Source organism: Heptranchias perlo, chromosome 40 (assembly GCF_035084215.1).
Source record: "Heptranchias perlo isolate sHepPer1 chromosome 40, sHepPer1.hap1, whole genome shotgun sequence".
Taxonomy (NCBI): Eukaryota; Metazoa; Chordata; class Chondrichthyes; order Hexanchiformes; family Hexanchidae; genus Heptranchias; species Heptranchias perlo.
Window position 1 is genome coordinate 17,175,064 of NC_090364.1, and position 12,950 is coordinate 17,188,013.

A 12,950-nucleotide genomic window follows, 5' to 3' on the forward strand; every position below is an offset into this window, starting at 1 on the left:
TACCTGTAGAAACTCTTACTATTTAGGAACATAGGAACAGGAGTAGGCCATTCAGCCCCTCGTGCCTGCTCCGCCATTTGATAAGATCATGGCTGATCTGTGATCTAACTCCATATACCTGCCTTTGGCCCATATCCCTTAATACCTTTGGTTGCCAAAAAGCTATCTATCTCACATTTAAAATTAGCAATTGAGCTAGTATCAATTGCTGTTTGCGGAAGAGAGTTCCAAACTTCTACAACCCTTTGTGTGTAGAAATGTTTTCTAATCTCACTCCTGAAAGGTCTGGCTCTAATTTTTAGACTGTGCCCCCTACTCCTCGAATCCCCAACCAGCGGAAATAGTTTCTCTCTATCCACCCTATCTGTTCCCCTTAATATCTTATAAACTTCGATCAGATTAACCTTCTAAACTCTAGAGAATACAATCCCAATTTGTGTAATCTCTCCTCGTAACTTAACCCTTGAAGTCCGGGTATCATTCTAGTAAACCTACACTGCACTCCCTCCAAGGCTAATATGTCCTTCCGAAGGTGCGGTGCCCAGAACTGCTCACAGTACTCCAGGTGCGGTCTAACCAGGGTTTTGTATAGCTGCAGCATAACTTCTGCCCCCTTGCACTCTAGTCCTATAGATATAAAGGCCAGCATTCCATTAGCCTTATTGATTATTTTCTGCACCTGTTCATGACACTTCAATGATCTATGTACCTGAACCCTTAAGTCTCTTTGGACATCCACTGTTTTTAACTTTTTACCATTTAGAAAGTACCCTGTTCTATCCTTTTTTGATCCAAAGTGGATGACCTCACATTTGTCTACATTGAATTCCATTTGCCACAGTTTTGCTAATCTATCAATATCGCTTTGTAATTTTATGTTTTCATCTACACTGCTTACAATGCCACCAATCTTTGTGTCATTGGCAAACTTAGATATGAGACTTTCTATGCCTTCATCTAAGTCGTTAATAAATATTGTGAATAATTGAGGCCCCAAGACAGATCCCTGCGGGACTCCACTGTTCCACTCCATCTGGTTTTATATTTCTAGCTCGCTTTCTCTCGTACTCTAATTTCTCCTTCCTTATTATTCTTTTAGTCATTCTTTGCTGTTTTTTATATTCTGTCCAATCTTCTGACCTGCCACTAATCTTCCCGGAATTGTATGCTTTCTCTTTCAATTTGATACTTCAAAAGTACCTCATTGGCTGGAAAGCGCTTTGGGACGTCCTGAGGTGGTGAGAGTCTGTCTGTCTAATGAGGTGATCGACCAACGATTGACTCAGGTCAAACCCAAGTCATTCTTTATTATCGTCACCTGTGCTTAGTCTGCAACAACTTTTGTTCTGCTGGTGTCGGGTAAGTAGCTGAATAATGAATGTAGGCTCCACGGACCATGAGCTGTGTCGATTATTATTGTAGGCTGTTGTTCAGCTTCACTTTACCTATTTTTAAGTTTCTTGCTTGTTTTAAGTTTTAGTAATATTCAAAATAAAAATTTTTTCCTGATTTTCCAAAGCTTTTTAGGGTCCAGTTTTTCCCACTAATTTTTTTTGCACTAAAAATAAAATGTTTGTAAATTAGAAGTAACCACAAACTTTTGCTGCTGCTCACACTCTCCATAAGCTGTGGTTCACCCCACCCATCAGCTACGAGAACAGCTCCAGCAACCCAGGGTCCTGGGAGGGCAAACCCGGAACCTGCAGACAGGCTCGGGAATACCACAACTTCAGGAGTGACTCCACGAGTACAGGTAGAAGTGTTCACCCCAGATTCTCAGCAACGTTTTGAGGGGCGAGGGGGAGCAGAAATGATGCCGACACTGGGACACCAACACAGATTTGGCACACCGGCAGTGATGATGGGGTCAAGGGGCGGAGGTGAAGGGGCGGAGAGTGAGGGCGTCAAGGGGGCGAGAGGTAAAGGCGCAGAGGGCGATGGGGCCGAGACCGAGGGGGGTGGGGGGCAAAGGGGGCAAAGTACGAGGAGTGTCTTTAAGACACATTCAGTATTAGAGATTTACTCCTTTCCCAGATTCCACTCCATGATGTTGAGCAACACTCTAAGGATTGAGAAGAACTCTTCAGCTGGGGTCTGAGACCATCTCCCCACGTTGGTGGGAACAGTTTCAGACCAGTTCCAGTTCTGTTTAAGAACCTGACCAGGTCTGGGTACTGTATCGATGCTTTTGTGTTCTAGTTTGTTTTATACTCAACGTTTGCATCTAGTTTCTTTTACAAAAGTTAATCAAATTTGTGCAATAAAGGAGTTTGATCAGAAGTGAGTCCAGTCCTGATGATGAGGATGTTGATAATGGGGATGTTGTTGGAGATGTTGATGATGGGGATGTTGGAGATTTCGATGTTGGAGATTTTGATGATGAGGATGTCAATGATGGAATTGTTGTTGGAGATGTTGATGACGGGGATGCTGATGATGGAGATGCTGATGATGGAGATGCTGATGACGGGGATGCTGATGACGGGGATGTTGATGATGGAGATGCTGATGACGGAGATGCTGATGACGGGGATGCTGATGACGGGGATGCTGATGACGGAGATGCTGATGACGGGGATGTTGATGACGGAGATGCTGATGACGGGGATGCTGATGACGGGGATGCTGATGACGGGGATGCTGATGACGGAGATGCTGATGACGGGGATGTTGATGACGGAGATGCTGATGACGGAGATGCTGATGACGGGGATGTTGATGACGGGGATGCTGATGACGGAGATGCTGATGACGGAGATGCTGATGACGGAGATGCTGATGACGGGGATGTTGATGACGGGGATGTTGATGACGGAGATGCTGATGACGGAGATGCTGATGACGGAGATGCTGATGACGGGGATGCTGATGACGGGGATGCTGATGACGGGGATGCTGATGACGGGGATGCGGATGACGGGGATGCGGATGACGGGGATGCGGATGACGGGGATGCTGATGACGGGGATGCGGATGACGGGGATGCTGATGACGGGGATGCTGATGACGGGGATGCGGATGACGGGGATGCGGATGACGGGGATGCGGATGACGGGGATGTTGATGACGGAGATGATGTGGATGTTGATGATGGGGATGTTGTTGAAGACGTTGATGGGGTTGTTGACGATGGGGATGTTGTTGGGGATGTCGACGATGGGGATGTCGACGATGGGGATGTCGACGATGTTGATGATGGGGATGTTGATGATGGGGATCTTGTTGAAGACGTTGATGGGGATGTTGACGATGGGGATGTTGATGATGGGGATCTTGTTGAAGACGTTGATGGGGATGTTGATGATGGAGATGTTGACGATGGGGATGTTGATGATGGGGATCTTGTTGAAGACGTAGATGGGGATGTTGTTAGGGATGTTGATGATGGAGATGTTGATGATGGGCCTCTCGTTGGAGATGTTGACAATGAGGATGTTGACGTTGGGGATGTTGATGATGGGGATCTTGTTGAAAACGTTGATGGGGATGTTGATGATGGGGATGTTGATGATGGGGATCTTGTTGAAGATGTTGATGGGGATGTTGATGATGGGGATGTCAATGATGGAGATGTCGATGATGGAGATGTTGACGATGGGGATGTTGATGATGGGGACCTTGTTGAAGACGTTGATGGGGATGTTGATGATGGGGATGTCAATGATGGAGATGTCGATGATGGAGATGTTGATGATGTGGATGTTGTTGGAGATGGGTATGTTGTCGGAGATGTTGATGATGGAGATGACAATGATGGGACTGTTGATGACGGGGATGTCGATGACGGGGATGTTGATGGGGATATTGTTGGAGATGTCGATGCTGGGGATGTCGATGCTGGGGATGTCGATGCTGGGGATGCTGATTATGGGGATGTTGTTGGAGATGTTGATGATGGGGATCTTGTTGGAGATAATGAGGATGTTGATGATGGGGATCTTGTTGGAGATGTTGATGATGGGGATGTTGTTGGAGATGTCGATGATGGGGATGTTGTTGGAGATGTTGATGATGGGGATGCGGATGATGGGGATGCGGATGATGGGGATGCGGATGATGGGGATGCGGATGATGGGGATGCGGATGATGAGGATGTCAATGATGGAATTGTTGTTGGAGATGTTGATGATTGGGATGTTGTTGGGGATGCGGATGATGGGGATGCGGATGATGGGGATGCGGATGATGGGGATGCGGATGACGGGGATGTCAATGATGGAATTGTTGTTGGAGATGTTGATGATTGGGATGTTGTTGGGGATGCCGATGATGGGACTGTCGATGATGGGGATGTCGATGATGGGGATGCTGATGACGGGGATGCTGATGACGGGGATGCTGATGACGGGGATGCTGATGACGGGGATGCTGATGACGGGGATGCTGATGACGGGGATGTCGATGACGCGGATGTCGATGACGCGGATGCTGTTGGAGATGTCGATGATGGGGATGTTGTTGGAGATGTCGATGATGGGGATGTTGTTGGGGATGCCGATGATGGGACTGTCGATGGTGGGGATGTCGATGATGGAATTGTTGTTGGAGATGCTGATGATGGGGATGTTGGAGATGTCGATGATGGGGATGTCGATGATGGGGATATTGTTGGAGATGTTGATGATGGGGTTGTTGGAGATGTCGATGATGGGGATGTTGATGATGGGGATGTTGTTGGAGATGTTGATGATGGGGTTGTTGGAGATGTTGATGATGGGGATGTCGATGATGGGGATATTGTTGGAGATGTTGATGATGGGGTTGTTGGGGATGGGGATGATGGGGATGTTGATGATGGGGATGTTGATGATGGGGATGTTGTTGGAGATGTTGATGGAGATGTTGATGATGGGGATGTTGTTGGAGATGTTGATGATGGGGTTGTTGGGGATGGGGATGTTGTTGGAGATGTTGGAGATGTCGATGATGGGGATGTTATTGGAGATGTTGATGATGATGGGATGTTGACGATGGGGATGTTGACGATGGGGATGTTGTTGATGCGGATGTTGACGATGGAGATGTTGATGATGCGGATGTTGATGATGCGGATGTTGATGATGGGGATGTTGTTGGAGATGTTGATGATGGGGATGACGATGATGGGGATGTCGATGATGGGGATGTTGTTGGAGATGTTGATGATGGGGATGTTGTCGGAGATGTGGATGATGGAGATGATGATGATGGAGAAGTTGATGATGATAGAGATGTTGATGTTGATGATGGACGTGGAGATGCTGATGATGGGGATGTTGTTGCAGATGTCGATGACGATGGGATGTTGACGATGGGGATGTTGTTGATGGGGTTGAGGATTTTGAACATGCAACATTGATAGGCAGGAAAATACCAGCTGGTGCATCAAGCCTGCCCCACACCGATGGCCGCATCATCATGGCTGAACACTTCTTCCCTCCCCTGACCTCATCCACCCCCAGCCATGTAATCTCCTGGGAGAGGCAAAAAAAATCAGAGAAAAAAAACCATCTGTAAAACTCCTCTCCGACCCTTTCAGGCAATCGAAACCAATCCAGGAGATCACATGGACCAAGTGTTATCTATAAAAGACCCTTACCTTCTATATGATGTGATCTCTGCCCCCACAGGAACCTGTCCCACTCCCTCTTGAAGGCAGAGAGTCAGCACCCACCACACCAGCCCGCAATGTGTTTCAGAGGCTCACTACTCTGGGAAACAAAGAACCGCCCAACATCCAGTCTACTCATCCTCTTACATAGTTTAAACTCATGTCTCCTGGACCTCCCCAACCTGTTACACTCCAATAATCTATCAATAGGGACACTATTCAACCCTTTAATTATTTTATAGACGTCTATCAGGTCACCTCAAAGTCTACGCTGCTCTGAAGTAAATAGACCAAGGTCCTTGAACCTATCTGAGTAGCTGAGGTTCTTTAAGCTAGGAGTTATTCTTGTAGCTCTCCTCTGGACCTTTTCCAAGGCCATTATGTCACCCACCATGTGGGAGGACCAACACTGGGCTCAGTACTCCAGATGCGGTCTGACCAGCGAACTGTATATCGTCAAAATGGCATCTTTTGATTTATACTGAATGGTTCAATTAATACAACCCAATACCTTGTTAGCTTCAGCTACTTTCTCTACATTGAACGTTTAGTGATCTGTGCATAATAATACTAAGACCTTTCTCTCTCTCTCAACCTCTTTCAGTATTGTTCCCTGCAAATGATATGTGTATCCTGTGTTGGCCCTACCGACATGACACTACATTTATCTAAATTAAACACCTTTTGTCAATGTGTGGCCCACTCCCCCAGCACATCTGAATGTTTTCGGATTTAATTGCATGCCTCTACTGTCTTAACCCTTGCACAGATTTTGGTGCCATCTGCGTACTTACTCACCACGCTCCCAACACCACTGTCCAGGTCATTAATAAAAAACCATGAAGAGTACAGGCCCAGGATCGATCCCCGGGGGACACCACTAGTAACATGTCTCCAAGCCTAACCACGTTCGTTAACTACATGTTGATGGGGATGGGAGTGTCACCGAGTGCCGGTGTCCCAGTGTCAATGTCTCAGTCCCGACAGTGGTGTCTCGGTCTCTCAGTATCAGTGTCCTGGTGTCAATGTCCCAGTGTCAGTGTTGGTGTACCGGTGCCGGCTTCATGATGCTGACGCCCCGGTGCTGGTGTCACAGAGCCATTGTTGGTGTGTCTGTGCCAGTGAATGTCAGTGTCCCAGTGTCGGTGAGTGTCCTGTGTGCAACTCGAGAGAAAGATAACTTAATCTGGTATCAGGCGAGCCTATTTACTCCACTTCTTTGAAGTAACAGAAAGGGTAGACAAGGGTAATGTAGTAGATGTAATATATTTGAACAGGGGTACGGTAGCATAGTGGTTATGTTGCTGGACTAGTAATCTAGAGGCCTGGACTAATAATCCGGAGTCATGAGTTCAAATCCTGCCATAGCAGCTTGGGAATTTAAATTCAATATATTAAATAAAATCTGGGATTAAAATATTAGTATCAGTAATGGTGGCCGTGAAATTACTGGATTGTCGTAAAAACCCATCTGGTTCACTAATGCCCTTTAGGGAAGGAAACCTGCCGTCCTTACCTGGTCTGGCCTATATGTGACTCCAGACCCAAAGCAATGTGGTTGATTCTGAAATGGCCTAGCAAACCACTCAGTTGTAAAATCTCGCAAAAAAAAGTCTTAAGAATAAAACCAGATGGATCAGTAGGCACCAGACATGACAAAGGCAAACCAAGCCCAGTCGACCTGGCAGAGTCCTCCTCTCTAACATCTGGGGACTTGTGCCAAAATTGGGAGAGCTGTCCCTCAGATTAGTCAAGCAATAGCCATACCCACAGAATCATACCTTTCAGCTAACGTCCCAGACTCTTCCATCACCATCCCTGGGTATGTCCTGTCCCACCGGCAGGACAGACCAACCAGAGGTGGCAGTACAGTGATATACAGTCAGGAGGGAGTGGCCCTGGGAGTCCTCAACATTGACTCTGGACCTCATGGCATCAGGTCAAACATGGGCAAGGAAACCTCCTGCTGATTACCACCTACCGCCCTCCCTCAGCTGATGAATCAGTCCTCCTCCATGTTGAGCACCACTTGGATGAAGCACTGAGGGTAGCAAGGGCACAGAATGTACTCTGGGTGGGGGACTTCAATGTCCATCACCAAGAGTGGCTCGGTAGCACCACTACTGACCGAGCTGGCCGAGTCCTGAAGGACATAGCTGGCAGGCTGGGCCTGCGACAGGTGGTGAGCGAACCAACATGAGGGAAGAAACTACTTGACCTCGTCCTCACCAATGTACTTGTCGCAAATGCATCTGTCCATGACAGTATTGGTAGGAGTGACCACCGCACAGTCCTCGTGGAGACGAAGTCCCGTCTTCGCACTGAGGACACCATCCAACGTGTTGTGCGGCACTAACACAGTGCTACTTAGGATAGATTCAGAACAGATCTAGCAGCTCAAAACTGGGCATCCATGATGCGCTGTGGGCCATCAGCAGCAGCAGAATTGTATTCCAGCACAATCTGTAACCTCATGGCCCGGCATATTCCTCACTCTACCATTACCAACAAGCCAGGGGATCAACCCTGGTTCAATGAGGAGTGTAGAAGAGCATGCCAGGAGCAGCACCAGGCTGTACCTAAAAATGAGGTGCCAACCTGGTGAAGCTACAACTCAGGACATGCGTAATAAACAGCGGAAGCAACATGCTATAGACAGAGCTAAGCGATTCCACAACCAATGGATCAGATCAAAGCTCTGCAGTCCTGCCACATCCAGTCGTGAATGGTGGTGGACAATTAAACAACAAATGGGAGGAGGAGGCTCTGCAAACATCCCCATCCCGGAGTCCAGCACGTAAGTGCAAAAGAGAAGGCTGAAGTTTCAGCCAGAAGTGCCGAGTGGATGATCCATCTCGGCCTCCTCCCAATATCCCCAACATCACAGAAGTCAGTCTTCAGCCAATTTAATTCACTCCATGTGATATCATGAAACGGCTGAGTTCACTGGATACAGCAAAGGCTATGGGCCCCGACAACATCCCGGCTGTAGTGCTGAAGACTTTTGCTCCAGAACTAGCTGCGCCTCTAGCCAAGCTGTTCCAGTACAGCTACAACACTGGCATCAACCCGACAATGTGGAAAATTGCCCAGGTATGTCCTGTCCACAAAAGGCAGGACAAATCCAATCAGCAAAGCGATGGAAGGTGTCGTCGACAGTGCCATCAAGTGGCACTTACTCACCAATAACCTGCTCACCGATACTCAGTTTGGGTTCCGCCAGGACCACTCGGCTCCTTGCGGAATTACAGCCTTGGTCCAAACATGGACAAAAGAGCTGAATTCCAGAGGTGAGGTGAGAGTGACGGCCCTTGACGTCAAGGCAGGATTTGAGTGAGTGTGGCACCAAGGAGCCCTAGTAAAATTGAAGTCAAAGGGAATCAAGGGGAAAACTCTCCAGCAGCTGGAGCCATACCTAACACAAAGGAAGATGGTAGTGGTTGTTGGAGGCCTATCATCACAGCCCCAGGGCATTGCTGCAGGAGTTCCTCGGGTCAGTGTCCTAGGCCCAACCATCTTCAGCTGCTTCATCAAGACCTTCCCTCCATCATAAGGTCAGAAATGGGGATGTTCACTGATGATTGCAGTGTTCAGTTCCATTCGCATCTCCTCAAATAATGAAGCAGTCTGAGCCTGCATGCAGCAAGACCTGGACAACATCCAGGCTTGGGCTCATAAGTGGCAAGTAACATTCGTGCCAGACAAGTGCCAGGCAATGACCATCTCCAACAAGAGAGAGTCTAACCACCTCCCCATGACATTCAATGGCATTACCATCACCAAAACCCCCACCATCAACATCCTGGGGGGGTCACCATTGACCAGAAACTTAACCGGACCAGCCATATAAATACTGTGGCTACAAGAGCAGGTCAGAGGCTGGGTATTCTGCGGCGAGTGACTCACCTCCTGACTCCCCAAAGCCTTTCCATCATCTACAAGACACAAGTCAGGAGTGTGATGGAATACTCTCCACTTGCCTGGATGAGTGCAGCTCCAACAACACTCAAGAAGCTCGACACCATCCAGGACAAAGCAGCTGGCTTGATTGGCACCCCATCCACCATCCTAAACATTCATTCCCTTCTCCACCGGCACACAGTGGCTGCAGTGTGTACCATCCACAGGATGCACTGCAGCAACTTGCCAAGGCTTCTTCAACAGCACATCCCAAACCCGCGACCTCTACCATCTAGGACAAGAGCAGCAGGTACATGGGAACACCACCACCTGCACGTTCCCCTCCAAGTCACACACCATCCCGACTTGGAAATGTATCGCCGTTCCTTCATCGTCGCTGAGTCAAAATCCTGTAACTCCCTTCTTAACAGCACTGTGGGAGAACCTTCACCACACGGACTGCAGCGGTTCAAGAAGGCGGCTCACCACCACCTTCTCAAGGGCAATAAATGCCGGCCTCGCCAGTGACGCCCACATCCCATGAACGAATAAAAAAAATTTGGATTGTCAAAAGGCCTTCGATAAGATACCGCGTAGTAAACACTCATGACTATGGTCAGAGCATGTGGAGTCAGGGGACGAGTAGCAGAATGGATAGCAAGCTGGCTGCAAAACAGAAAACAGAGAGTAGGGGTTAAATGTCGTTACTCAGACTGGCAAAAGGTGGGCAGTGGTGTTCACGAGGATCGGTGCTGGCACCACTGTTGTTCACTATTTACATAAATGATTTGGACTCGGGAATCGAAGTACAATTTCAAAATTTGAGGATGACACCAAATTGGGGGATATAGTTAATACTGAGGAGGACCGCGACAAAATACAGGAAGACTAATAAACTTGCAGAATGGGTGCGTAATTGGCAAATGAATTTCAATATAGATAAGTGTGAGGTTTATTTTGGTAGGAAGAATAAGGGGGCCACATACTATTTGGATAATAAAGTCTAAATGGGGTAGAGGAGCAGAAAGATCTAGGGGTACAGATACACAAATCACAAAGTAGCAAGGCAAATTAATAAGGCCATAAAAAAAAGCAAAGCACTGGGGTTCATTTCTAGAGGGATAGAATTGAAAAGCAGAGAAGTTATGTTAAACTTGTATAGAACCTTGGTTAGACCACACTTGGAGTACTGTGAACAATTCTGGACTCCATGTTATAAAAAGGATATAGAGGCACTGGAGAAGGTGCAAAAAAGATTTACAAGGATGACACCAGAGGTCATAGGTTATAACTATAAGCAAATATTGAACAGGCTGAGGCTCTTTTCTCGAGAAAAAAAGACTGAGGGGTGACCTGTTAGAGGTCTTTAAGATTATGAAAGGATTTGATAGGGTAGATGTAGAGAAGATGTTTTCACTTGTGGCAGAGACCAGAACTAGGGGCCATAAATATAAGATAGTCACTAATAAATCCAATAGGGAATTCAGGAGAAACTTCTTTACCCAGAGAATGGTTAGAACATGGAACTCACTACCACAAGTAGTTGAGGTGAATAGCATAAGATACATTTAAGGGGAAGCTGGATAAACATATGGGAGACAGGAATAGGATATGCTTTTAGGGTTAGATGAAATAGGGATGGAGGAGGCACATGTGCAGCATAAACACCAGCATAGACCTGATGGGCTGAATTAGGCTGTTTATGTGCAATGCTATGTAATTTAATGAGATGTAATGGTGTCAGTTCATAGGAGGTGTGGGCCAAGTACGAAGGTGTCAGGTGAAGCCCTTTTAAAATTGTCCACTGGTTTCCTGGTCCTTGGTATTCCTTGGAATGAAACCGCTCATTCTGTGGTCATTGACCCCGAAAATGCCACAATTTCCATTTCCTGGGTGTCGTCTAGGTCACTAAAAGCCACAGGTAAAATAAACTTGCATTTATATAGCACCTTTCACGAGCTCAGGACGTCTCAAAGCACTTTACAGCAAATCAAGTACTTTTGAAATGTCATGATGTGGAGATGCCGGTGATGGACTGGGGTGGACAAATGTCAGGTGAAGTGAAGAGTTACATAAAGGCACAGCATATATAGTCAGAGAACAATGCCTGGTGATTACAGATAACCTTTCTAACTGCCCTTTATCACACCTCGGCAGAGATAATCACAGCAATCAAACGAGTCAATGGTGTTAAAACAGGTTCAACCATTGACTCCTTGGATTGCTGTGATTATCTCTCTGCGAGGTGTATAAAGGGCAGTTAGAAAGATTATCTGTAATCACCAGGTATTGTTCTCTGACATGCTGTGCCTTTATGTAACTCTTCACTTCACCTGACAAAGGAGTAAAGCTCCAAAAGCTTGTGATTTCAAATAAAGCTGTTGGACTATAACCTGGTGTTGTGCGACTCCTTACTTTTGAAATGTCGTCACTGTTGTAATGTAGCAGCCAATTTATGCATAGCAAGCTCCCAAAAACAGCAATAAGATAATGGCCTGATCATGTGTTTTGGTGATAATGGTTGAGGGATAAATATTGTCCAGGACACCAGGGAGAACTCCCAGCTCTTCTTCGAAATAGTGCCATGGGATCTTTTACATCCACCTGAAGACTCCCTCAGTACTGCATGAGGAATAAGGAGTTGCTCATCCAAAACTCTGCTGCCCATGTCCTATCCCACACCAGGTCCCTCTCACTGTTCGCCTTGTTGGCTCCTGATTGTCCAAAGCCTCCGGTTTAAAATTCTCACCCTCGTGTTTAAGTCCCTTCGTGGTCTCGCCCTTCCCAATCTCTAACCTCAAGCCATACAATCCTCAACGAACTCTCAGTTCCTGAGTTTGGCCTTTTGTGCATTCCCACCTTTGCCAGCCGTGCCTTCAACAATGTATGTCCTACACTCTGGAATTTCCTCCATAAACCTCTCTGCCTCCCCTCCTTAAAACCCACTTCAGTGACCAAGCCCTTCTAACATTTCCTTCTATGGTTGTGTCCATTTTTGTCTGATCAGGACTGTGAAGCTTCTTGGGATGCTTTTCTACATTAAAGGCACTATATAAATACAAATTATTGTTCTACCTGTAAAGCTCCAAACATTGCAAAAAAAAAGGGGTCCCAGAGATCCCAGAGGTTTGCTGCCCCCCCCCCACAAAGATTTTTGATGTTGATTTGTACCAATCACCCAGAGTGCCCAAGAATTGGGCAGGACTGACTGCCAGTTGTGCACTGATCTGAAACAATTCAACTTGAGCCCTCTCATAGGTTGAAGTCATCAATCCCAACTGTGCCAAATGGAAGTTTTAAATCAGTTACACTTAAAGTTGCTGAACAGCTGTAGTGGTATACAAGATGCTGCAAAATATGCTCCAAACATTGAAGATGTGCCGTATGGTGGAAAGGGACGGGGGAACTCTCATGCCTTCATATGCAAGAATGAGAGGCAATAAAAACAATTGTGACCTGA